The 26831-nt window shown below is 44.7% G+C and overlaps 1 protein-coding gene and 1 long non-coding RNA gene across 9 annotated transcripts in view; one reads left to right on the top strand and one right to left on the bottom strand.

The window, feature by feature from the left end:
- Positions 1–8327: 8327 nt before the first annotated feature.
- LOC128912721 (uncharacterized) lies at positions 8328–24144 on the bottom strand. Its single transcript, XR_008467731.1, has 3 exons — positions 24000–24144; positions 18602–18687; positions 8328–11055 (listed from the first exon to the last, which is right to left on the bottom strand). It is a non-coding gene; the product is annotated as an uncharacterized LOC128912721 (long non-coding RNA).
- Positions 24145–24196: 52 nt separating this feature from the next.
- Positions 24197–26831, top strand: part of TMEM177 (transmembrane protein 177) — a 40604-nt gene continuing 37969 nt past the window's right edge. For 6 of the 8 annotated variants that reach the window (XR_008467813.1, XR_008467815.1, XR_008467812.1 and 3 more), the window contains exons 1-2: positions 24197–24256; positions 24815–24994. The gene's annotated coding sequence lies outside the window, so the exon portion shown is untranslated. The remainder of the gene's footprint in view (positions 24257–24814; positions 24995–26831) is intronic. The other 2 variants (XM_054209893.1, XR_008467816.1) reach the window with 2 other exon arrangements.

Here is a 26831-nt window from a genome sequence, read left to right as displayed (position 1 = left end):
AGGAGCTGGATTGCAGTGGGACAGTGCAGGGAGCATGGACCTCAAATCCCCGACGGGCTTGCTGCTCATGGAAGACTTATTTCAGTGGCGGTGCAATGCTGTTTCCATTGCATCATTAGCCTCTGTACCTGGGTTCAAAGCCCAAAAGCTAGCAGTGTTCCAGCTGCTTTTAGGCAAACTGTTTCTGTGACCCTGTCCATGGCTCCTGGAAGGAATTCCTGAGTACTACCGGTGCTCCTCAGTCTCCTCCTCCCTGCTGTGAGCACCCAAGTGGCACCTGAAAACCCTTGCAAAAATGATAGTGGGTTTTTTATAAGGTTTATAACACGTTTGTCTCCTTTTCACGCTCTCATATCTCACGTCAGCATTTCCATAGTGTAGCTCACAGCTCGCCCCTTTGCCTGAGTCAGCTGAAAACTATTAGATTTGTCAAGCAATTCAGAACCAGTTACGGTTGCAAATAAAGCTGCTTTCTCACTGCCGGCTTCGTTAGTTTTGCTGGCACTTGGAGCTAACAAGGGCAGAACAACAGAGGGTCCAAACCAGTCGTCTTCCGCATTTCCAGAGTTTCAAATCTAGAAGGGCTATTACCTGTTCCATTGCTCCACTTAGATGATTATCTCATTTTCTTTTATTAGCAAGTACCACAAACGGCTCGCTCAGGGCCAGCAACTGTGGCCGAGGCTTGCCTTTCTGCTAGAGCTCTCACCCATCAGCCCCCTGCAATGCAAACCTTTGCCCAGCGTAACACCCAGCCTCCGCCTGCTTGCTGCAGCATCTCTGAAAGGTCCCAATCTCAATAATAACCTTAATGCTTTCAAAGCAACATTTCATAGACCAGTTTTGCCCATAGTCCCACAGCTGGAATAGAGGGTAAGAGCAGCAGGGTGGGTGCAAACGCTACGCTGAAAGGGGCAGCGAGTGCAGTGGCGTAGCTATTTGGTGAGCAAAGACTTGCTATTATTTCTAGTAGGTGCTTGTCGTGGTTCCTAGGAGCTAAAGGAGATGTGTCTCGTGGATCAGGAAACACCAGGAGCAAGAAGGGGGACTTTGCAACTAGCCGAAACGGCAGCTGGCGCAGGGCAGGTCCTGGTTGCGTGCCCGGCAGCAGCACTGCTCTGAGTCACGGCCGGGGACTGTTTGTTTAAGTTGCAGTTTGAAGTTGGCTGAGGGAAGCTGTGGGCAAAGCTCTTTTGTTTAGAAGCTGGCTCAAGGTCTGCCTGGACCGGAGCTGAGAAAAGAGCTGGCCAGGGAAGCTGGGCAGCCTTTAACCCCTCCGGTGGCCACCACCTAAAGCTGACAGGCATCACCTGTGCTCTTCAGCACTATAAAGCAGGGGGAAGGTGGGCTCTGTGGCCCTGAGGGGGTTGTTACTCCCTGTAGGTGTTAATGAGAAATGCTCTTGCTAGAAATCAAGAGGATAGCACATGCTGTGCCTTGAGGGCCTCACATTATCAAACTTGAAGAACAGTGTTCCCTGCTTGTCCCCATCTCCCAGCCCACCACTGCTCTCCCAGTGCAGCAGGGATAACTCCAGCTGGCACCTCTCAGGACTTTTCCATGAAAATGTTAAGCCCATGGTTTAGCACTTTCTCACCCGCCAACCTCTCCATCCACCCGCACACGGTTTGCTGGCAGGAGTTGCTGCTCATCACCCCCAGCCAGGAAAGGCCGGATGGAGGTGGGATACATTACAGTTTCAGATTATTATTGATCTTCAAAGTGCACATTTAACACTGCTAATCCACTTCAAAGAGAAGCAGTACCTTGCAGCCCCCCCACCCCGTAACATCTAATAGCTTTCTTGCACTGTTATTTTCCCTGAAGATGCATTCCATAGCCTTATAGATGTGTAGAGCGTCTTCACCCTCTTGGATTTCCAGGACCTCCCAACCTTCAGCTACCAGCTGCCTGAAACGTGACCTGACCTGTTGGCTTGGCTCCTGCACCTCGCTTTGGTGGATCTGTTCAGCTTGTCCTTGATGACTTGGGCACAGTGATTCTTCCTGATATTATGAGCTGGCCAGTATGGGAGCGCCGGACCTGACAGCTGTGGGCACTGTGGCCGTGATGATAGAATAAACAAAGACTTTTCTGTTTCGGAGGCTGCCAGCCTGTCAATCTTCAGGCGGGGAAAGGATCGTTCAGTGTTTCCTTCCCCTCCTGTTCCTTACATGAATACAATACCCCATTTTAAACGCGCAAAACTCGCCTTCCCCCCTACAACTGAGCATCTGGGAACTTAAAACAGCCTCCCCTAGTAAATAAAAAGAAGCAGCTTTATTAGTTTTATGGCAGCAAAAGTGGGTTAATCACTAAAACTGCTTCTTATGCTGTCATGGTTCAGATAAATGGGTTTAGCGCAGCAAGCAGCCAAAGGGCACACATTAGTGGCTCCTTCTGCAGCAGAGGAGGCAAGTGTGCGCAGCGATCGCCCCTCGGAGGCACCCGCCTGCTGCCTGTGAAGTTGGTGGCAGACTTCCCACTGACTTCAGTGGAGCTGAGATTGTGCTGTAAATAAATGTATCTGCTTCCAAAGGGTACAAGAGACAGATCAAACACAAGTGAGCTTTCCTTGTATCTGCTAAGATCTTTTTCTCTCTTTCCTCCATGGATTTCTACAGCATTAAAGTTTCATTAAAAAGAAAGCGATTTAAAAATTGCATTTACCTAGAGTCTCTGACCATATGCAGCCATATTGCCACTTTAAAAGCATGCATAGTCTCAGCTCCTATTGGAAATAAAGCTATCTGTGCTTCAGCTGTGGCATGTATAGCACCTGGGTACAGCAATATCCACTCTGGCTCCACCTATGCTAGCCCTAGATCCAAAGCACCAGCAACCAGCTGGCTATTTGCGCCACAGATAATTTAGGATAATTTTGTTAATCTGGATGCAGGACTATGTTAAAAGATCAGGTGTAGCCTGGATTTGTTCACGCAGCAGTAAAAAGGTGACAGCCCTGGGGAATGTGAAGTACAGGGGGAAATGAGTATCACCTCCCAGGCAGGAGGGAAAAATGCACAAAGGTTTGCTTTAATCTTTGGAGTTCGGCTAAAACTTTCAAGGGGAAACTTTGAAATATAGAACACTATGAGCTTTTTTGATGGTCAGCCTACTGTTGGTATTAGGTAAAGCTGTTGTGCGGTTTGGTAAGCTGGTAAATAATTGGTAACTAAATATTTGGGAGTAGTGTATTCCATTAGCATATTGCTACAAGCCTTTCAAAAGCACTTTTTACGGGGTACGGAGAAAATGTAAGGTAGTTTTCCATTTCTTGAGTGAATAACTAACAGCTCCTCTAGAACAAATACTTGGATGGATGGATATAGTATTTGATTTCTGGCGTTTCTTGTGCAACAGAGGCATTCCCTCCTGCAAAACAGAGTCTCTGCTCATGTGCGTTATAAACACGGCAGAAACTCAGAGTGTTGTGGTGCTTGTTGGTTTCAGTACTGGCTTCTGTTGTGTTATGCTATTTATCCATTGCTCTGGCACAATTAAGATGCATGAAATTACTAAGTTGTGAGTCTCATCTCTTGTCATTTCACCACCGCGTCAGCCACCAGCAGCCCCTTCCCTACAGCATGCTGCTCCCTTGGGAGGCTCTCCGTCCAGCTTTGCTTCTCCTTGGCCCTGGACATCTCGCCAGACCTGGAGAGGTGGCTGTGCCGCAGCCACACCATCCTCCCCTTCTTCACAGAAAGCAATAAACCACATCTCTACTTTTTACTGACTGGAGCAAATAAGCAATTTCACGTGCACGAGAAAGAGAAGCCATTTGGTGTGGTTTTTTGCTTCAGCACAAGCGTTCACACCAGTTGCAACCCTCAGCTCTGCTCCCGAGCCCTGCACAGCTCTTCCCTTGTCCCCTCCTTTTGCAGTCCCGGTGCTGAGCAGGGAGATGCTGAGTAAATCCGCTGTCAGAGCAGCTCCCCGGGCTGGTGGGAACTGGCAGATGGCGGCTCTGAAATATTTCCAAAAGAGGGAAAAAACACGAGCCTCCCAACCCACTGCAAGTCCCTTGTTACGGCTGCTTCAGTAAGGCAACATGCTTGAAGGAATCAGGGGAAGCAAATGAAACAAAGTTAAAATAGACACTGAGGTCTCAAATCAGAGTCCTCGATGCAAATTTTTGTGTAATCTGTTTACTTTCTCTTCCCCAATTGCTTAGCTGTTGCCCATTTTATGAGGGGAGCGGACCCAAGCAAATACGAAGCAGAAAAGCCTTGCGAGTCTTGCTGGGAATCACTGTTTCTCTTTCAGCCATGGCATTTAGATTTCTTATTTCTTCATTTGCCCTTTGGTTGAAATGAGGCAGTGCATTCTGGCAGCTGGCACAGGAAACGGGCATGAACGCCGGTGACGCTGGTAGACACCTCCGGTGTCACAGGGACTCTCACCCCGGCAGCCCTGGGACAGCATCACACTGCCAACAGCTTTTGGGTGGAAGATGCAAAGCTGCAGGCTCCAGGGCGGAGGGGACCTGTAACAAACCTGGGGTCTCCCCGCTTTCCCCAGTCTTGCACACGAAATGGAAGTCGGGGGTTGAGGGGGGCTGTGGTGATTATGATGTCCCCCTGAAGTGGTATGATCAAACCTTTGATAGAGGCTGGGCAATAAATATATTGTTGGGGCCGGTAGCACCAACCCTTTCCCTCTACAGGTAACATTTGCACTCCCTGATATATGTGTATTCCCTTTCACAGGCTACATGTACTGACCAGGAAAGGCCTCCACAGAGGTTTCCCACCAGGTTTCTTGGTGCACCAACCCTCTCCTTCCCACCTCCATCGTACTGCAGGTAAATCACCCCATATTCACTGGAGGGAGGGAGGGCAGAGCAGAGGAAGACTGTGAGGCTTCACCGAGAAACTGGGACTCCCATTACTACTCAAACCAGCTCTTCCTCCCTGTGCTCATCCTCCTTTGCTCCCCAGCTCTCTCTCACACTGTTGGTTCAATACCCCGGCATCTCAGCTTGCCTGTTTGCTTGTAACATCCTGCACGCACAACAACACACTACATCATGGATTCCTCTAGGAATTCACCCTTTGCTGGGGGACGTTTTTATAGAGAATACGGGGCAGTCCAGCTGAGCAATCATGTGTGCAACACCCACATTCAGGTCAAACACCCAGAGAGCTGCTCTTGCTGGAATCAGTACTGTTTTTAATTACGGCACCAGGTTGCAAACTCTTCAGAGAAAGTGGTTCTGGTCCCAGTTCTTCACTACCTCCTACTTTTGGGCAAGCAAATGGGGGCAGCTCAGCATATTGCACGGCGTTCATTGCGTCCTGGTAATGCAATGAGAACAGTTGGTGCTCTGCTCACAGCTGCAGACTGTGCCCAAAGTGTTACATGAGGGACAAAGTGTGTGCGCTGGGGTGGAGGGTCAGCTTTGGGGCTTTGAAATCCTCCAGCGCAGCTGCAATCCTGCCTGCTGGCGACTTGCATGTGATGGTCCTGATCTGGGCTAGCAGGGCAGGGCAGGGCCACAGGGGAACGTGATGCCGGCCCTCGCACGCAGGGGCTGCCGAGCACTCGGCAGCTGACCCGCTGCAGGTAGGTGGGAGTCCGGGGAGCATCTGTCAGAGCCGCCGGACCCTGCTGCAGAAGTAATAGTATTGCCACTCTTAATTAGGGTTCGTATCATGGTGAGCATCCTTACCGCATCCACACTCCTGCTGCTCTCATCATCCCCTCCGTGCTCTTGCTTTTCAGTATATTTATTCATTTCTCTCCATTTCCAGAGCATAATTATACTGAACATATTCCAAAGCTCACAGTAAATCCCTCCCTGTCCTCAAGGCTCCCCCAGTGCGGATCTTCCCAGCACTTTCCTCAGGTTAACCCCTGCACTGCCAGCATCTCTAGACCCCTGATGAAAGAGATGCTCTAAAGACTCCACGTCCCCTACTGAGTACTTTGCCTCCCAGTATCTCTCAACCAATTCAAAGTGGATATGGAGCTATTACAGCCCAGGAAAAAAAAAAAAAGGTTGTTAGCAGGGATGGGTTTTTTTGAAGGGAGTAAATATCAAAACATCATGCCTCTCTAGCCCTGGGACATACAGAGATGTCACAATTCTTTGGGAACAGTATTATGCCACAGACAAAAGCTATTTTAGCTTCTCTTTCTCATTTTTAATGATATCAAATAGCATTCTCTCTCTCTCCTTAGGATACATTCTGGCTAATTCGTATCTCACTGTAAATCAAAAGCATTTCCAATAATCTCAGCAAAGACTGACTCAGTGGAGAGTAGCATTTTGGCCAGGTAATTAGGGCATGAAAAATAGCATGGTCATGAGGCTTCAAAATTTCTCTCCAATATCTTTGCAATAATCTCTCTACAAAGGTGATCAAGCAGCAAGGGAACCTGCTTAATAATTAACTAAAACCAAGATCCCTCCCCTATGTAAAAGCTATGTTGATAGCCAAATTAAACAACCAAAAGTCAATCTTAGCTTCGCTACTTTGTTACGCTGATATTTGTGCCGATAAAACCATGGTCTATTTCAACACGTTTTTACCGTGCTTCTCATCAGTAGAGGTTTGACGGTGTCTTCTGATAATTAACAACATAAAATACCAGACTACTCAACTTTTAGCCACATTTCCTTTTGAAAACAGGCTTATGCAACAGCACCGTCTGTCATCGACATCCTTCTCCTCCCGATCCTGTCGCTCTCAGGTGCATCACCCAAATTTAAACCAGTTGACAGGGGAAGGAAAACAGAGACCTGAAATGTATTGAGTGTCCAGAGATTTCATGAAATGAGTGGAGAGGATAAATGCTATTAAGAACCTCAGGCTGCCACACAGGGTGTAGGGAAGAGTGGGAGGGAGGTGATGCTTCCTAAACCTGGTAGAGCCCACGCTGGAGCTCTGCCTGTACACGAACCCATGGGAACAACAGGTCTGTGGTTTCATCGTTTGAGCTTTGACATCTCCGTGCATGGTTTTCTTCCCATCCCCCTTAATTTATTAGTTGAGAAGGCACCCTCCTAATGTGGGCTATAATCTCTATTATTTCCACAGGTCGCCGATGGGACCATGGGCAAGTAGTCCATTCCTCTGGGTCTCTGTTCCCCCACTTTCCTCCCCCTTCAGAGCAGCAGTAACAGCCCCTTCCTCCCTTTCCCACCCCACAACTGCGAGGAGCCTAAACACAGTGAACATTGTGAGCCACACTCATCTACCACCTCTCTTTCCTCCAATCCCAAATATATTTCTATGCTTACAGCAGAAATGTCCAAATACTCTTTCACTGTAAGTCCCCTCTTACGAGGTGAAGTATCGGTGCCAGAAGTAGCATGTGCGTCCTTGTACAGACCTCGTCGTCCAAGCAGGTACACGCATATGCTATGGGCCTTTTGGGACCTATTCTTTACAGAGCAAGTGCATTTTATACGATGCTTATACATGTCAGCACTTCACACTTCCTCCCTCCCCCCCGCATTAGTTAGCTCGGGTGGGTAATTCACCATTGCTTTGACATCTGGCAGTACAATCAAAGCAGAATCTCACTTACCGAGGCTGCAAGGCAAGCAAATCTGTGTTTCCTTACAGCTTTGTCACCTCATCCTGTTTCACAGCAGAAAGCTCACGGCTGCCCCTGGGACAAGGCTCTTCTGCTACTAAGGGGATGGTTCCACATTGGGATTGCTCCAGCAGCCAAGCCAATGTAAGAGGCTTGTCTGAGTTCAAGCCCCCACCTATGGGTGCTTCACCCCTTTCAGGTGTGCTAACTTATTTTTTTCTGTGGTTATGCCCTCAGACTTTTTTGAAGTGGATTTGCTGCTGTGGAAACCATGAGGTAGCCTGTCACACAAATTCAACTACTCTTGCCAAACATGTAAGAGTACCTCTTACTCTATGCTATAAAATACTAATGAATGCAGTGAATTCTGGACTTTAAACATAATTGCCAAAAAAAAAAAAAAAGAGTAAATGTGACGTGTTGTTTTGTATTTTTTGGATGGAAGAGGGGCTGAGCCAGCTTCTACTAAATTAAGGTTTATTCCTATGCGTCCTACTCTATAGTAAAGTATCTTTATTTCCAGACCAGAATGTGCACACAGAAACTTACTCTGCCAAGCACAGATTTATCCAGCTGAGAGGGACAGGAGAGGATCTAACGAGGACTAAGCTCGATGCTTCCCACCGTGCCCGTTCATAGCTGGGTTGTTAAGTGGGACTAAGTCACAAGACGCAGTTGTCCACCAGCATGACCACACCTGACCCTGCTGCAGGGGCTATCCTGGTCAATGCGCTCAGACAGGCAAATCCTTCGTAGCAATACGAGAAAGTCAGTGGGGGAACAACGCAATATACAAAACAGTTCTGTATCCAACAGGTATTTGTTGGGATCTGACATCACTTTTGTTGAAAACAAAATATTTATTTTGGCAATAGCTTCTCTATCACATTATATGAAAAAAACCCCTTGAAATTATATAAGAAAAACAAAGCTAGATAAATTTTAACTTTCCTCCATTACCAGTCTTTTTTGGGATCTCGCTGATTTTAATTCCTTCCCCTTCCCCACCCATGCCCTGTCTTATTTCAGTCCATTTGATGTTGAGCAGTGTGGTACTCCCACTAAGGGGTAGGACCAGGCTCTTGAATTTGCTTTATAGCTGTCAGTGCTCTGTGTTTTCCTTGCTTTTCGTATTATCTGCTGCTCGTGCTTTGGATTTCTTTTCCCCTCTTTGTTCCCAAATGCTGCAAGTACAAACCAGCTATCTGTAATCTTACAGTCACTCCTTCATTTACAGAGCAGGCACCAACACATCTGTGAGATCTGTCTGCAGCATCCAAGGAAAAATCAATTCCAGACTTATTGTATCAATTTCAACACTTTGTAGGAACTGGCAGAGTTTAAATCTCTTAGCTCTGTATGTCTTGAATCAACTTTGCCTTTCTCTTGCACAGACACAAAGGCAGAATAATCCTCCTAACTTTGAAGGAGTTTAATTCAAGTGTCATCTGTCTAAAGAAACTAAATAAGTGTGTTGCTCCCAATTCACATACTTTTTCTGAGGGAGGGGGAAGATGTGACCGCTTGCTTTTGGAGGCCACATTTTGATACTTCTAATAAGCATCAGCTAACTTTACCCTAGTCCCACATTCTGCAAAGGAATCTCAATGGAGCAAAGGCTTAATCTTGTTCCCATTCACATCAGTAAAAAAATTCCCATTGGTTCAAATTAGAGCATGAGTGATCCTAAAATATGAGTCAGAATTGCCCAACCCAGCATTTCTTGGGTCAGGCTTGAAGGGTCTCTCTTAAACCACACTCCAACACACACTCACCCAAGTTTGTCACGTGCAAAAATATCAGTTTACCAAACGAGGTCCCAAACTCTGACTCATTCCTTCCTTAACTGAGCTCCCACTGCAGTACTGTAAATATTACCTAGGGAGTTAGAGATCTGCTCTTTTACCCCTATAGCATCATCACTTTTCTTCCTTCCCTTCCCTGAGTCTTCTACTCTGCAAGCCCTCATGCTTTGCCCTGTGCCTTTATAGATACAGCAGAAGCAATGAACTTTCATTTCCCTCTACAAACATTATGAAACTGCTTAATTATTAAAATGTCTGTGCTGTTTCACTGGAGGGAAAAAGTCAAGCCCTGCATGTTCTAATTGTTTATTTTCTTCTCAGTTTCCTTGGCATAGGGTACATTCTTTTTTTTTTTTTTGAAGTTTAAACAAACATTTCTCTAGACTCAGCATTCAAGAAGTTCCTGGTGAATTAAACTGGTTGAGGCTCACCAACCTGAATCTTTCAATGGAGAAGTGATGAGGGGAGGTGATCTCATTTTACAATGACATGTCTGTAGGACATCTCCTGTGAATCTCTGGAACTGGAAGAATTCAGTTTGCCTTTTAAATCCCAAGAGTTACAGTCAAAAACCTTCTTGAATCTGTAGCTGAGCTCCAAGAAAATGCAGAAAGCATTTTCTAAGCAAGACTTAGCTAATGCTGTAATAACCTGTGGTTCCTGAGATCTTTGTGGTTGCCAGGCCCTAGCATGGGGCGCTCTCCACAGAGGCAGTGGCCCAGGGAGGCTGTGCAGGCAGAGCTGCCTCCCCACACCTCGCCACGAGCACACTTCGCAGCAGTGATGCAGGACATCACCTCCTGTCTGGAGAAGCAGCCTCCTGCCAAAGAGCTCGGGCTCTTACCTCCTGCCCCAAACCTCTCCTGCCCATGCTGGGAGCTGCCCATGGGAGCTGCAGGCAGGAGAGAGTTCTCAGTTCCCTCTCCTGATGAAGGCTGACAGTGCTAAGTTTGAGCCCCCCTCTCTTTCTGGATTTTCAAGGCTGTGCCCCAGCAGATGGGTGGCACAAACACGGTGATTCAGGCATATCTGAAGCTACCATACAGAGGACCTGAGGATGCTTCATGGCTCCAGTCCAAGCGTCAGCCAGCCTGGGAGGGGTTCCAGACACACACAAGTTCAGGACAAATGGCCAAAGTCTTTTTTTCAGCCTGAAGAAAGTTGGCTTTGTGAAATGTGTCCAGTGAAACCTGTACATATGGTGGCTTTAGCTGTAGAGAACTTCATGTGCATAATCCGCCTTCCCGCACTTCTGTCAGTGACAGCTGGGAGGTCACTATAATTATCCTGAATTTGGATGCTGAGCGGTGCTGAGCACTTGTCTGTTTGGAGGAAGAGAGAAAACTTGTTTGCAAATGGCTTGTAGCTTAATGTCTTCAAAGTGTGCCTGACCCTTCTCGCTTATAAGGAACCGTGCACTAGGAGATCAGGCAGAGGATTAATGAAGTGGATACTCATCTCCTTCTCTACTCTACTCGAGGTTTTGTTAAAGCTGAGTCAGTAAACCTGATTAGTCGGCGGGATGTCCAGGCAGGATTAATTTGGGATTGGAGACAGGCTGGTAAAGAAATGCTGGGTGTGTTTCTCCTCCTCTGTCAGGGGTGGGAGTTGGGTTTTTGTGCATGTGGGACGTGGTGTGACCAAGCAGGCAATCCATGAGGGAGGTTCTCAGCAGTAAGTGGGATGAGATGCGTTGTTCTCTAAGCTACAAGGAAAAACAGAAGGGAGGTCACTTTGATCTCTCTTTGCACTTTTTGCTTGCTATTTTATCAGAATTGCAGACCCCTTCTCTGTTAAAGAATTATTTATTGGTACCTAATTTGGACTCTTGATAAGGCCGTGGAATTTTAAATTAGAGGGAGTCATGCCAGAAGCGTTCATACAGTTTCCCAAATTTCTGCACAAGAGCTAGGTCCAGTTCAGTTATTTACCAAGTAACACCCAAAAGATATTAAAAGAAGCCCAGAAGGATCCAGACTGAAGGCCAAGAAGACAGTGGAGTTGTCCTGGTCCTACTTACCAGAGGCAGAGCACATCACCCTGTGCCCACTACTCAGGTTATAGCAGTGTGAATTTTTTAGGACCAAAAAGCTTGGTGGATGGGGTCAATCAGAGTGGAAGTGCACAGTGTGCACTCTCAAAACTACACTTTTGTGTCCGTCATTCCCTTGGATGGTAGGAGCGCTGGAGAAGCTGAGGCAACGGACACTACAAGTCAGCAGGCACCTTGGTATTTCGTGAGCAACTCCCAGGGTGACAGCTTGCCGCATTTACTATACCCAGGAGCTTCTCCAAATAATGATGAGGCTTTCCAGGAAAGTTCAGTTATACAGAGTACATACAAAAGCGTGGTGTGGTGATCTCCGTGAGAAGACATGGCACTCTCTGCTTCAGAATTCGTCCTTAAAATGTCCAGCACCTTCAGACAGACAGAACTGGGGCTTCCTACCTGGGTTTTGCTCTGCTCCTACTAAAGGGCCTTTAAAGCGGTTAATGTTACCTGCTCTCAGCTGTGCAGGCTTACTGTGTAAGCAAGGTACTGTAACACGGAGCAGTGGGATGGCATAGAGAGGAGTTTTTTTAATTTTTGACTTGTTAATTACCCATACAGTTAATTTCAATCATTTGTATAATTGTGTTTAGATAGTATGTGTTGATGTTTTGCTCTCTTAAACCCAGAGGGCATTTTTAGGATCTGTTCATACTCTATTTCAGCACTTTACCAATGCTTGAATAAGCTCTCTGATAATGACTCCCAGAGTACAGTGTGAAATCAGAAGAATCCACTCCAAAACCATTTTCCATCACCTGTCAAATAGAGGTACAGAGGGGTACAGGACTGTAAAGAACAGATTTACAGTGAACTGGCATTCCTGCTCAGGGAGGAGAGGAAACTTTCTGGGTTAGCACAAAACTTTACAAAACAGAGGACCGAAACACAGCTCTCTACCCTGACATCTTCCCGCAACAGTCCCTGGAGGAAAGTATCTGTTATGAAGCATTGAGCCTGCAAATTACATGAGCTACGTTGTGTGATCTGTGCCTTCAAAAATGGGGTCACTTATATGATATGTGTGATGCCGCAGGCTTCTCCTAGAGAAATAAGTGACACTCCCGGACTGAAATGGTTCAGTGTTTCTGCTTTCCAGGTCTTGCTATTGTGCAGACACTAAAGGATGGAAGAGGTGTGGTTTGATACATTATTGTGCGCTTGCAGAGAAGCTCTTACCAGTCGCACAGCCAAATTTAAAGCTAAATTCAAATGAAAAGCAATTCATTTGAATAAGGAGAAATTAAAGGTTGCGAAAGACAGCACTTCCCAGACAAAGCTGCTGAGGCAAATGATTTCCTCATCATCCTTGGAAGCAGAAACTCACTTGGGAAAAGGCGAGTGGAAATTAATCAAGAGTGTCTGTCCCACAGCCCTTCACAGGGAACCAGCTCAGATTCAGCTTTGGTGGGTGAACAATGGCAAGGGACAGAGTTCTGCCAGCTGCCCTTTCTCCCTCCCTGCCCACAGGGGATGCTCTGAAGCCTTTCTCCTAAGAATAATTATCAGGTAGAAATCCCTATGGACTGCTCCAAATTCCTTAACTACAACTAATCACATCCCTCACTGCGTAAGTGTGTAAAATGCTGTCACTGGGGGTGACAAAATGAAACCAGACCTGAAGAACTGATGGGGCTAAGCTCATGCTGATGCTCCACCCTGCACTCTCATCACATGTGCTAGTCAACGGCCATGCCACAAGCAGACACATTTCTCTTAATCGCTAACTGGGAAACACAGAGATACCCATTCCTGTTGACTGGATCATAAAACACCAGGAAACCTGGCAAGGAAAATCTGGTGCTGGTGCCTCTTTTCACAGTGCCATATGGAAACCTCCAAAAGGTGGAGGGTTAGAACTACCTCTTGCAGCTGCTGCCTGTTTTCAGAGGGCTGGTGGCGAGCGCTGGCTGACAGCTGGTGGAAATGGGCATGTGTGGTACAGAGCCCAGCAGCCGGTGCTGTGGGGAAGGGGTCACTTGTGCAGGGGACAGGTAAAATGCCAACAGGTCGGTTGAAAGAGCGAGATGGCATGTGTGCAGTAAAGGGTGACTGAAGTGGGAGAACTTTTTAAATCATCGTAAGGTGTTTCCCCCTGAACAGAAGTTCTTTGCCGAGCAGAGGATACGGAGATGAAATTCAGGATGAATTTTGAAACCACTCTTGTCCATAACAATGCAACAATAACCAGGTAATCGCATTTCTTTTCATGCTCCCCCACCATGGTGATCTTACTTGGCCCACCTACCGTTTGGAGCCTCGTGTCTATCATTGGCTAAGAGGTGTTCAGGGCTCTGACCATGTCTGGCTGTTGCGTAAAGTCCCTAGCTACTTTAAACTAGTATTAATTCAAGATCAGCATGAGGAAGAACTGGGGTCAGTCTGTTTTCCAAAAGGAAAAAAGTCTCTTTACCTGGACAAGTCTAAGCAGATCACTCTTCTGCTTAAAGAAGGAGAGTAAAACCCAGTTTACATAACTGGGTGCACGTGCAATCCTAGTGACCTCCTGGGAAAGATTTTGAATTTAAACTGGTCTATGTGTTGTTTATCCAGAACTCATTATGTCAACACAAATGCACTTATTTTTCTCTGCTGCTTTTCAAAAGATGTCTTTTAATTACCTTGGTTTGAGATAGCATGTAATAGCATCTAGCAGCTGAACAATCCTGATCGTCACCTCTGATTACAAGAGACTAGACAGGGTGGGAAACTTGAAGTTTTGCCTTATTTGCTTTAGAGCTTTTATTCTTTTTATGCTTGATCCAAAGCCCACTGGAGTTCAAACAAAAGTTTCCATTTCTTTTAGGCTTTAGTTCAATACCTTTGCCAATAGCCATTTAGTCACAGCCTGACTGCGAGCACATGTAATCAAAACAAGTCTTGCAACTAGATGGTAAACAGTATTTGTGGACAGCAGGGGCTCAGCACAGACTTTCAAGCCGCAGAAAGAGTCTCTCTAGGTCACTCCTAAGGTACTTGGGCAGGGTGAAGACAGTGGCATGAATGCTCAGCTGGTGGTGTCGGTCTGGCACGATCTGCCCAGACAGATTGATTCTAAAATGACCTGAAAGCAGCAAACTTTCCCCTAACAAACCCCTTCTGACATTTCTTGCCTGGACCTACAATAACTTGGGAATGCAGGTTGTTAGAGCTGAGGCATGTAGTCTCTGAAAAACTGAAAGCTTTTTTTTGGTCCACTGCAGCCAGGTTTTGTTACAGCCATTTAAATGGATGAACTCCATGTTGGCTGCTCTATTTATTTTTTCCCCTGTTTTCACAAGTATTAACTTACTCCCTGCAATCCCAGTGGAACAGAAATCAAGCATCTCCTCATTAAAATTCAAAGCTATTAATTTTGGCATCCTCTGTGCAATATGCAGCTTTATTTCAGATTGCACATTGCCTGCATTTTGTACCATAGACAGCTTTACAGAATAAAGCAAGAAATACAGCAGTTAATAGTAGAGGCAAAGAAAAGATGAAAGGATCAGGTTGAACCTTTCAGGCACTGGGGATTTTTGGGTAGGAAACAGGCCAGGACCACACTATCCTTGTGGTTGTTAGTAACCAAACAGGGTTTTTTAGGTTCAGAGTTTTTATTAGATTCTTTCCTCTACACGAACAATAGTAAACATACAATTGAGGTCTTGATTTTTCTGTAAAATGACTAACTAGCCACTGATTACATCCTTAGAACTGGTGCTCAAAGTTTATCAAATATGCAGGTTAGAAGGAAAAAAGGCTCAGGTGGCCTGGTTCATGAGAGGAATCAATTAATTTGGGGGAGATTTAAGGCAGACAGAGAACTCGCTGGTAAATCAAATGGCTGTTTTGGAAGAAAGGGAGAACACAGAGAAGAAATTGTAAGTTTAGTTTTTTTCCTGGTTTGCTGGGTTTTGTGCAAATGAAGCTTTTGTCACTGCTACTGACCTATTATGTTACTGTGGACAGCCCTGGTGCACAAACAAGTTTGTTGATTTTTTTTTTTAATTATTTTTTTTCTTTTCCCTGAGTTATAGTTTCTGTCTGTATGCATGTTCCCATATAAACTGTTCATTCTAGTTGCTCCTTTGCACAAAGCAAAAATAAGTAACTGAAAGTTTTGCAAGTGTACTTAGTAACAGTCTTCCTGTCCTGTTATTCTTCAGTCGATAAAATATTGATGTCTGTGTGCCGCAAATCAGAATATCAAAGTGATCTGTAAACTAACATCAGCTCTTGCTGGTTACAGTGCTGTTCTGTAAGTTCTCCTAAGCTTAAATCATTCTCCTGTTATTTTGTATGAAGAAATACGACAGAAATAGATATATTTATTAAAATTTTATTCTGTTTTTGAGCTGAGGACACCATGACTCACTCTCACCTGGTTCTTAGATGTTGTCACTCATCTGTGAAGCTGCTCTCTGAAAACCACTTGGATATCTACTGCACTTGAAATGGCTGCTCTCAACTTTGTTTTTAGCACTAAATTATCTATGGCAAGCTAACCAACAAGTAGTTACCATAATATATGATAAGTTTCCCTTTGTCTTTATGGATAACGTGGACTGCTCCTCCAAATGCAGCTTCTGGCTTCTTGATTGACTCTCTGCTTTGTTGGCTCCCATGTGATTCTCCAGATGTAACACGTGAGATCAGTCACTGTTATCAACTCCAGATTAGTAGGAAGACTACTTCTGATGAGTGCAAACCATTCTTGGCATTTAACAATTTCTGTTTCAGAAGGTGGATTATCAGCTTCGCAGTCTTCTGAAGTGTTATCCCTGTGTCTTCCCTTGTGATTTGTGATATACAAATGCAAACTAATGTGATAATAGGCTTTTTCAGGCATGGTCTAACAATTGCAAGGTTCCTACCTTGCATATTCTTTGTCACAGTATTTCACGCTTATTCATCTGCACGTAGCATGCTATCCTTACCAGAGTCCACAGACCTTCTCAGCCCCTTGTTTTTATTTTTAACTTGGAGAATACCTTTAGTTGGGGGAAAACAACAGTTTCTGTCTTGGATTCGATTAATATCTCATGAGGAGACTTGAAGAGGATGTAACACCCTCTTGATAAGACAATGATACAAACAAGAGCCTCTTTGGAAAAAAACCTGTTTTCTGTAAACCAACATACATTCCCCTTTGCAGGATGCTGGTTGGCTTAAAGTTTGTCTTGGGGATTTCACAGAAGTTTCTCCTCATCTAGAGTTATTCAGTGGATATGAAAGAATACAGAAGTGTTACTGTTTATACTATGACCATGCTTTATCACTTTCAATGATACTGAACCTGTGGTATTTCACTTTTTAGTATTCAGACCTGGGATACGATTGCAGTTTTAGGCAGCTCTTAGAGGATGATGTATAAATTTGTTCTGGAGTGACTGTAGGTGGCAACTGGATCTTTGGATGCTGCATCAGCTGTGTAGGTCTTCAATGCTAACTTTGAAAGGTATCCACAGCATCTTTCTTTAGAGCTTACCTTTGCAGATAGAATGCTTACCCTTCAAGCTAGCTATAGGAAATCATATATAGTGTAAACTTCATCAGACATCACCAGCAACATAATTGGAGCAACACTAGATATTGTGGTATCCAGACTTCATTTCAGCAACTATCCTGAAAAAGCTATTGACATGGAAAGCTAGTACTTAAATAAAGAGATGCTAGTAACCTATGTAAACAAACCTGTCCGTTCCTGATCAAACTTATTTACTTAACCAGGAATGAGTCTCTCTGGATGGTACTGATGCCTTTAGACTTCTAGCTGAGAGGGGACCTCTTCAAAACTTAATTCATTTGCAAGGATGCAGCACACACAAGTTGATCCAGTCACATTTAAAGCTGCAAGATGCCTAGTCTCGGAGATCTGTGCAGTCTGAACAACAGCTCAATAATGTTTCTTAAAGTACTGTAAGATCTTTAAGTGACTGCTGCAATAGAAACACAGACTGTTCAGTGGCCAAAAGTCTTCTGCTTTTCCCCAAGAAGAGAGTGTGGGATCAGACCACTTGCCTCCTACACACAGACACATACCACAGTGTCAAAGCAGGCATATTTCACCTGGTTCAGCGGAGCAATTGGTTTATAGAAAACAGCTCTGGCTTACTGTGGCTGCTCCCTGCTTCACACGCTCCTCATAAGGCTTGATCAGCTCCCACACAGAAGCTGTTATTTGTCTCCAGTTAAACATGCTGTCCAAGAAAAAATTCTGTGGGCTACAGCTATACGTGATCCCATCTTCTCATGATGACCTTTTTTTAAGTTTATTAACTATTAACTTATTAACTTTATTAACTATTTTCTAACTGAGAAAAAAATTAGATGCCACTTTGAGAGTGGAATAAAAAAAAAAAAGTAGCTCGATAGAATTTCTTTTTAAATTAGAAACTCCACAGGTTGGGACTGGGAGTCTCCAGCTCTCCAGCAAATCACTTTGCAAACTCACACTCATTAGGAAAACATAAAGAAACTGCTCTGTTTCCAGTGGTGATAGAAAATGATTTCTGCATTAACAGAATGTAACTTTCCCTTCTATTATGAGCATGAGCCTTCCTTCCCTAGACAGTACAGACATGGATCTGGGCTTTGGTTATAACACTAAATAAGTTACGTCTTAAACCGATTGGGTCTGTATTCATTCAATATGTTCCAAATAGATCTCACTTTAATATTAAACTTGCATTTCCTCTTCATTTAATCCACTTATTCCTATTGATAACTCTCCCCTAGAATGGGGGTGTCTTCTCAGCTGACTTGTGTCAGGGTGGAAGCTGTGGTCTGTGCTTGTGCCAGGAGTATGTACTGTTTTCATAGGCTTCAAATGCACGAAATAGAGGATTTTCATTGAAAATATTATGGGATCACTGATTTGACTTCCTTTGCCCAGCCTCTCCTGGGATAATCTGATCCTTAAGAGTTAAAATTACTAGAGGCAGGAGAAATATCCTTGCACATCCTTACATAAAAGGACCCCAGACTTGTGCATATGCTTTACTGAGGCTCTGAAGACATGAATCACATGCTTTAGTTTCTCAATGACTCTGTAGGTGCCAACAAATTCTATGTTTAATAACCATGGTTTGTTTCTGAAATGTAGCCTTAGCAGATAACAGCCTTCTTGGAGTTTTTGCTGTGATCAGTCAAGATTATTGAGAAATCAGTCTGAGGGCATGAAAAGTTCAGCAATTCAAAAAGATAAAAAGATGCCCACCTGATTTTTAGATACTGTCTTTGTGTTTTGCAGGTTGATAACCTCCAAAGCAGACATGTACTAGGTCTGGTGTACAAAGTCATGCCCTGTTGAGAACAAGTGAAAGAAATTAATTGCACATCATCTCCAGTATTGAACCATACCACCATTCTGTTTCTCTTAAGCAAAGCATATATTTGCAATTCTTTGGGAGCTGCATCCGTATCAACACTGTCAGATACTGCTTATGAGAGAACACTGTATGTGTTACAGCCAATCTTTCTGATTTATTGATACACTTATTCCTAGGACCTGTACGTTGTCTTGTTCCAGGTATGTTTCTTCCCATGAATCATTCTAGCTAGGCATAAAATGGAATATTTAATAACAATCTTCTTCATGGTATTTCCACCACAGAGAAATCCTCTGAATAAAATTGTGCTCTGCCTCCCTGTCTTGCCAGCAGGAGCCAGGACCAAGTCTACCTCTGGACCAGGATTATAAACATTTTAAAGTTTTGTTCCACAACACAAAACAGAATCCAAAGACCTGGTCCACAGAGTCTCTGCGTCCTGACCCTCTCCTGCCAGAATAGCCCATGTTCTGTTTGTACCTTCCACAGCTGCTAATGAGATAAGAAAATACATCCTTATCTGTGGCGAGTCTTGGAAGATCACAGTGTTTGCAAAGTACCCTCACCACGGAGCAGTGCTCGGTGACCACGTAGGCTGGCTGACTCAGTGAAACAGCCCTAGTTTCTGCTTGCTGTCAAATATCATTACCTTTGCAGTACTGTAAATATTACCAAGGTTAGACAGTATGATTAAATCTGTTAAATATTATAGTATTGCCTCTACAAATTGGCATCCTCCCCCCCCCCCAAGACATGCTGCTTCCTATTCTGAAGGGAAATGGCACTAATTAGCTGTATTATGAAGACATGTGACAACTTAATTCACTATAGTTACCTTCCTTTCACTACAGCTAGCTAATTGCAGGACCAGAGTGCTTGAAAAGAAAGACTATATTAGTTATTGACAATGCACAAGTGTCCTGGTTACCAGTTTGGCCCGTATGCACTGGCAAGGAATCCCAGGCTAGACAATGAAGTTTGTGAGTTTTGTTCTGATTTCACCAAACGGCATCACAATGATGTCTGTAATACAACTAGACCCCAAGGCAATTTAAATGCAATATGGTATAGGGTCTGTCTGCATCATGTGGACAGACCCAAAGCAGTTTTAAATAGCAGTAGACTACGTGCAGGACCACAGAGTTCAGCATGAATTGATTTGCCCAGAATCTGTAAGTGGTTTTGCTTCTCAGCTCTCTGCTGACGGTATCCAGATTTTCCACCAGCATCCATGTTAACCTGGACACGTGTCTGCTACCCTCAGCAGAGATTACAAAGTATATTCAGATCAAAGATTTTTTTTGACGATTAAACTTAAGGAGGCCTTTTTGAGAGAAGGATTTTCTCTTTTACTGCACAGGATGCTCACTCTTTATCACCAACTTTTGGTACACACAGCTAGAGATGAGGGAGCTTGGACAATTAGTCCCAGGATCTGAAAATGCGGTAGTAAAGCAATAAAAACGTGATCACCTGCATGTTTTCCCTTTCCCACATTTGCCACCACAAAGAGCCTGCCTGAGTTTTAGGCAGATCTGGACCAGCAGAGGAATACTTCAAAATGTAATGCCAAGGGTGTTTGAGTGGAAACAGAAGTCAGTCCCGCAAAGTCATGTAGCCAGCCAAATGCCTCACAGCCTCTTTGCTGCCTTCTAAAATACTGGCTTTTGATCCCTGACAAATTCTGAGCTGTGGTACATTGGGAAGAAAAAGACTCTTTGTTTTACTTTGATTGCTCTGATCTATATACCTGCCAATCCCAATAAAACAACTAGCCATCTTTTCACTTCTCCTTGAATACTGGGGTTTGAAGGTCTGATTTGAGACCAGAAATAGAATTCCCTGTTCTGTTCCCACAGCTGTGTTTCTGAATGCTCATCCTTTATTATACTTGTCTATATATCGCCCCTCTTGAGAAGGCTGCACAAGGTATGTATTTAAGAACATATGTATGTCCCAGGAATAAGACAAATAGTTGGGAATAGATCATCTTTTTCTACAGAAAAGGCTTAACAAGGAGACAGGCAATTTCTTATCCTAGTACTTTTTACACATGGCTTTGACTATCAGCATAAGACTGGCAGAGCTTTTGGCATTCCAGACAAACCTTAATGCGAAGGAAAATGTGGATTATAACCTGTGCTATCTAGAGAGCCCATAGCAAAACCTAGAGTGCCCTAGAGTACAGGCAAAAATTGCAGTTGTATCCCATATGGACAACATGAATGTTCCATCTGGGATGGAACTATAAGAGGAGCAGTGGGAATGGGACATGCAAGGAAATCTTATCAATATTGGCCAGTATCTTCCCTTTTCAGCAAGTGGAATTGTTGAGATCTCAACAGCTGCACCTTTATGCTTTTGCTCAACGCTGTGTACGCTTCAATCCCACTGTCACTTTGCTATTAGCTGCAATATGGATATGTGCAACTTGCTCAGCGTGACAGGCTGGAAAGCCATTTTGCCACAAGGTTTTCTTCCCCTTCAGTGCAGTAAGATGATGATTTAAGTATGAACAGGCTTGGCCTTTTGACACCTGTCAAGAACCTTAATGGTCGCTTAATACATCAGTTTTCAGTCCATTGTCTGCTGCCTCCTGCTGAGTTGGAAGTACTTCCAGCACAGGTCATTGTAAGCCACCTTAATACAGGTACTTTCTAGGTGTACATTTTGCTTAAGAGCTTTGCAGTGATCCTCCACACACTCACCACTCATTACTGAAGCACCGCACTCAGCAACATTGAAAAGCGGTCCAGGCAGCTGCACGAAAAAGCAGGCTGACCTGTCATGCCCTTCCTTCACAAGAAGATCTTCCCCACATCTGCCAACACATCTCACTTCAGCATCTTTTTTGCTCTAACATTTCCTCTGCAATTCATCAGACTTCTTCTCTATCCTCATGTTTTTAATTAGACAAACACTCTTGAAGAAACTCATAATGTCTACACTATCCAGTCCCTTGTTTTTCATGATTGTTTCCGTAGATAATTAGCAGATGATCCTTGTCCTGCAGACTTTATAATCTCTCTCTTCCTGCTACCAATGTTACTCTATGCTCATAGACTCACACAGTACGTTTTCTTAGTCCCAGAATCCTGCAGTGTCTCTTTCATCTGACACCTGCAAGAACTGAACTACATGAAGAAGTGTTTGGGACACGTGACATTGCATACACTTGGGCCAGAATTGCAAGGCTCTTCGTGCTACCCTCCGTTACGTTAAAGCTTATGTTTGGAGGCTGGATTACCCCAAAACTTGCATAAAACAGCAGATAATTGGACTCCATAGAGGAAGAAGAGGATGAGGGAAGAAATGTATATATCTCAGACTGCTGGACATTCACTGACCACATTTACTTTGGAGACCACATAACCAAAATAGACTGTGAAGCACACAAATCATTAAGAGAAGGCAATGACTTTCAGTTCAGTACTTAAAAATCAACCTTTTTGCTAACATAGCAACAAGACTTCATATATAAAATTGTAAGAGAGGCAGGTGATGGTAAGCACCCATATGTCTTCTAGTAAAACATCAGACAGAACCGTAATATACCTCCGAATAAGTAACTTAGAGCATGTCCTGTAGCACCACCTAGCAGGCTAATTTAAAAGTGGTCTATGTCCCTTGATCCCTGACTATAACGATGTGCTTATGCAACAGAATTGGTGTGCACTTCAGTCTTCTTTCACCTTCCTTGCTGTAACAGCTGCTTCTTGAAACCAGAATCATATCAACATGGCCATTAGTAAAGTTGGGGTCTCTACTTTTCACAAGCATATTTATTATAAAGCTCTTAAGAGAAACCATTTCTCTTTCATTAAGAGAAACCAGCGAATGCAATGCTGTGCCAGCCTCTTGAGTTTTTGCGTAAGACTAGACACCTCCAGCTGGTAAAGAAGCCAGAAGCACCTTTCAGAAAGTCAGGCTGTACAAACCCATCCAACCTTCCCTCCGTATTCAACAGTAGGTTAAGTAAGTCTTAGTGACTCTCAGGCTTTCAAAATCCATCATGACACTGTGTGTTTTGGTTAGGGAGGAGTCTGGTTTCCAGTTGTCCATCATCATCTGCATGCATTTTTTCTTTGTATGTCTGCATGAAGTATGACTATCAATGCCAACTTGCAAATTTTAAGTTTTGGGACATGATGAAGCTACATGCTGAGGCTGCAGACCCATGGCTATAACAGCTCTCTGATGATATAAAGGGGGAGGTGAAGCTCTCCTCTACTTTTTTTTCTGGCTGCCTCCCACCTTGTTACAGCACCTTTTCAATGATCCCACTCAGCTTGCTAACTTGGTAGAAAATGATCCCTTTTTTCCCCTGGTAACTATGTTTTCTGCTGACAGTGAGTAAAAAACAATGCACAACAGGGTCTGATGGGTGCCAGATCTGGCAAAAAGTGGTTCAGAGGGAGACAGAGAGGTGGGATCTTTCCTCTGACTTTTCCCTTTGGGTAGCAGCAAACCATTCACCCGTCTTGCCACATTGCATAAAACCATAACCTATGGGTAGAATCATGCCCTCTCCCAAAGGAGTGTTTTCTTAGCAATTATCAACTTGTTTACTGGAAGTTAAAACCAAGGTTGTCATTAACAGCCTCTGCTCACAACAGGGAAGGATGCTGGCTGTGCCTAGCCAGGCCTGTTTAGCACGAGCATTCCTAAAATGCAGGATATCATCTAGTAGGAAAAAGATGGGATAAATATCTTCATTAGGGTACTTTCACATAAGTGCTGGAGGAATACCTGAATTTGAATGAAAATTCTTAAGTATCCAGTTTACAATCTTAATCCTTTTAAGTGAAAGCAAATCTCAGGCTAAAAGGTCTATAAGCTGAACCTTCACTGCTAAGAGATGCCTCATTCGGGGGCTGCTACAAAGAAAGATTAATTTGATAGATCTTTCTAAGTAGAATAATAACCATGGCTTGCTTTTATTTCTATTCTGCTGTCTCTCAACCCACTGCAAAGCATTGTTTCCACTTGGATTGTGGAAAAAATGGTTACCTCATGACTGCCTGGTGCAAAGGGGCATTTTAAAACACCCACCGAGCACCAACGTGTACCTCTCCTACAGGTGAGGCAAAACCCAATCTTCTACTATCCACTACACAAATAAAATCCTTAGCTGGCCCGAAGCTGTTCTCTGCCCTTGTTTTGCAAGGACGGCCGTGAGGGAGCCGTGCCCTCGGAGGCCATTGCTCTCCACAGGCTGCTGCTCCGTCACCCACTGCCCTCCTCACCACAGCCAAGTGGCGCTGCCAAAGAACGGGCAGGCCTTACCGGGGCTTTCCCAGGGCGCCCGTGTTGTTCTTTTTCACAATAGGGATGGGATCTCCCCGCTATGGAGACTCCTGCCGCCGATTTACTCCAGGGCACGGACCGCAACCCCCATTCCGCGCTCAGGGGACTGTCGTGTGTCGTCCGTCCCCCCCAGCCCCGTCATGGCGTCGCCGCCCGCCCCTTCCGCCCGCCGCAGGGAAGCGGGGAGGTGGCCGGCCCGCTGGAGCCCCGCCTAGGCCGCGGCGCCGGGAGCCTCGGTACGTGCGGGAGCGGGGCGGGGGGAGGCGAGGCGAGGCCAGGCCCGGCCTGCCTGAGGCGAGGGATCCGCTGAAACCGTCCCTCAGCGCCCCCGGCGTGGCGAGGCATGGCGGGGCGGGGGAGGGAAGGAGAGGGAAAGGGCGGGACAGGGAGCGCAGAGCCCGGGGCCGGTCGGGGCTTCACCCGTCCCTCGTGTAAAGCCATTTTTAGCCGCTCTCCCCGCCCCCCCCCCCCCGACACTTTCTTATATTTTTATTTTTCGGCAAGTAGGCCTTGAAGTACTGAGCCCTGGAGGCGGGTCCTGCTTCCTGACTGATACTGGTTTAAGTTGGGCTTTCCCCTCGGCTAGACGTAATTAGAGAAAATAAATTTATTCAACTGGCTAGGACAAAACCTGCCTAGATAACCCCGTTTTGAACTTTATTAAAATTCTCAGACATCAGTGAGAATGAGTGCCCGTAATACCACAGAGATAAATAGTGTTTCGGCATTTGAGGGAAACCAACCTTGTAAACGTTGTGGCTTTATGGGAGCTAAGTTAATGATTAATTTTTCAGGATATGGTCCGCATAAATTGCCTTGAAGTTTCCGGTTGCCTTCCTCGTACATAAATCACACAAAGTTTATGAATGAAAATAAAGATGCCATATGCGATTAGGGCTGCAGCGGGATTTTCTGCAGGAGCTGAGAGTCCGTGCTGACCCGCGGGGAAGATTTGAAAGCACAAATGCTAAAAGGTATTGAGGGCAAGTTTCTTTTTATTTTTGGTGACTGTTGACTATTACGAGAAAGTGAATATTCTGTGGCATTTGCTGCTTACTCTTGCGTTAGGCGTGCGGTGGGACTGGTGGGTGTCATCCAGTCAAGAGCATAGCCTGGGCTGCAAGGGGTCGGCCACAAAGGTTTGAAACCACGCCTCCACAAAGGATAATTTAATGTAAAAAAAAATTTAAAAATACTTAGCAACTCTTAAAATTTTTGTGACTGAAGCCGCAAAAAAGTTAGTGTTAATGCATTCAGGTGTATCCTGCCATTATGGCTGTTGAGGAGAAGTATATGGATAAGCACAGCGCTTCCTGGCCTGCTTTCCTGCTTTTCGCCCGTGGTTGTGTCCAGGCGTGCTTCCTGGCATCCCGAGTCACTGACCAGGAGGAGCATTCAGCATCCCGTGTGCTTGGCAAAGCACCATTTGGTCATGCAAGAGAGTAGAGTAGATTGGTTTTCAGCATGGTTTGTCCTTCCCCACATTGGTGTGGTTTCTCCATCCAGTGTTCCTAATCTTAAAAAGGTCTGTTAGCCAGTCCGAGCGAGAGGGCTGTCTCTAATACGAGTGGGAGAAACTTGGGAAGTCCTTGGCTCAGCTTCACATGTGGATCAAGTGATAGTCTTCATACAATCATCCCCTTAGAAGTGCTGCCCCCCTCCTTCTCCTCCCCCCCCCGCCATAAATGGCATGACCTTTTCAATCAGATCTAGACTACCAGATTTGCCGAGAGGTCGTTAACTCCAAAGAGGTCATTTGGGTTTAGTATTACAATTTTCTGGTTTTTAGCTCTATTATCAAGGAGGTTTTCTCCCAAAATTGGGTTTCATCCAAGCTCTTGGCTCTTCAGCATGTTTTTCTTAAATAATTTTGTCAGACAAATCACCACCTCCGGTCTTCAGCAGAATGCAAGAATACCACCACTTATTACACTAAGAAATACATATTAAATTATTGTATACTTACATGCATCATTGTTTTTATTAAGCACTCAGTATGTGTTCAGTGCAGTATAAACATTAAACAAGATTATTCTTCCCCTGATGAATTTACAGTCTGAAAGAGCTTCATAGGAAGGAGTAGTAATAACATATCATTAAAACACCGCCTTTAATTTAATCCCTTTTTGTTTCCCTGTGGTTAATACTCATTTGCTGTTGATGATGACTGGTCTATCCTGGCATGTCATGCGGTGCTGTTTTACGATGTTACAGCCCCCAGTTGTCCACTCTGCTCCTCTGCGGGAGGTTCTTGTTCAGCGTGAGTGGAAGAGAGCATATGTCTGTGTTTCAGCTGCTGCCCTACAAAGCCCAGCAGCATAGCTGAAACCCACCTTTGATGGTACTCTACACTAAGACCTTGGTTGTTGTATCAAAGCACGGTTTCCTCTTGCCACCTCGGCTTCCTGTAAGGACAGCTGGAGATACTGATGTCTTCAACAGCTGCAGCAAGATTCTCTGAAGCTTATGTGTTAAAGCCCTGAGAGAATAGGCGTTACAAGATGCAAATGGAACCAGGGGCATCCAGTTTTCACTGATGTGTGTTGGATTTAGGTGCCTAATTCACTTTTATGTCTTTATAGTAGCATCATTATAGAGAAGAATTCTGTAGTTAATGGGATATTTTAAGAGATGGGAGCTTTCCTGGGCAGAGCATATCATATGGCGTGGACTGTAAAAGGAACTGATACTCCCCAAGGGAAGTGGGACTCTTGAACTGAAGGAGTTGGCAGGTTGGAAAGTTTTTAAGTTTATCTGCTTATTTAAAGAGTCACAACATAGTTGTCTGCCCTGAAACAATTTCTGTTCCAG

The sequence above is a fragment of the Rissa tridactyla genome, chromosome 7, assembly GCF_028500815.1.
Source record: "Rissa tridactyla isolate bRisTri1 chromosome 7, bRisTri1.patW.cur.20221130, whole genome shotgun sequence".
Classification (NCBI taxonomy): Eukaryota; Metazoa; Chordata; class Aves; order Charadriiformes; family Laridae; genus Rissa; species Rissa tridactyla.
Note: the sequence above shows the minus strand (reverse complement) of the source record. Positions and strands in the feature narration are given on the sequence as shown.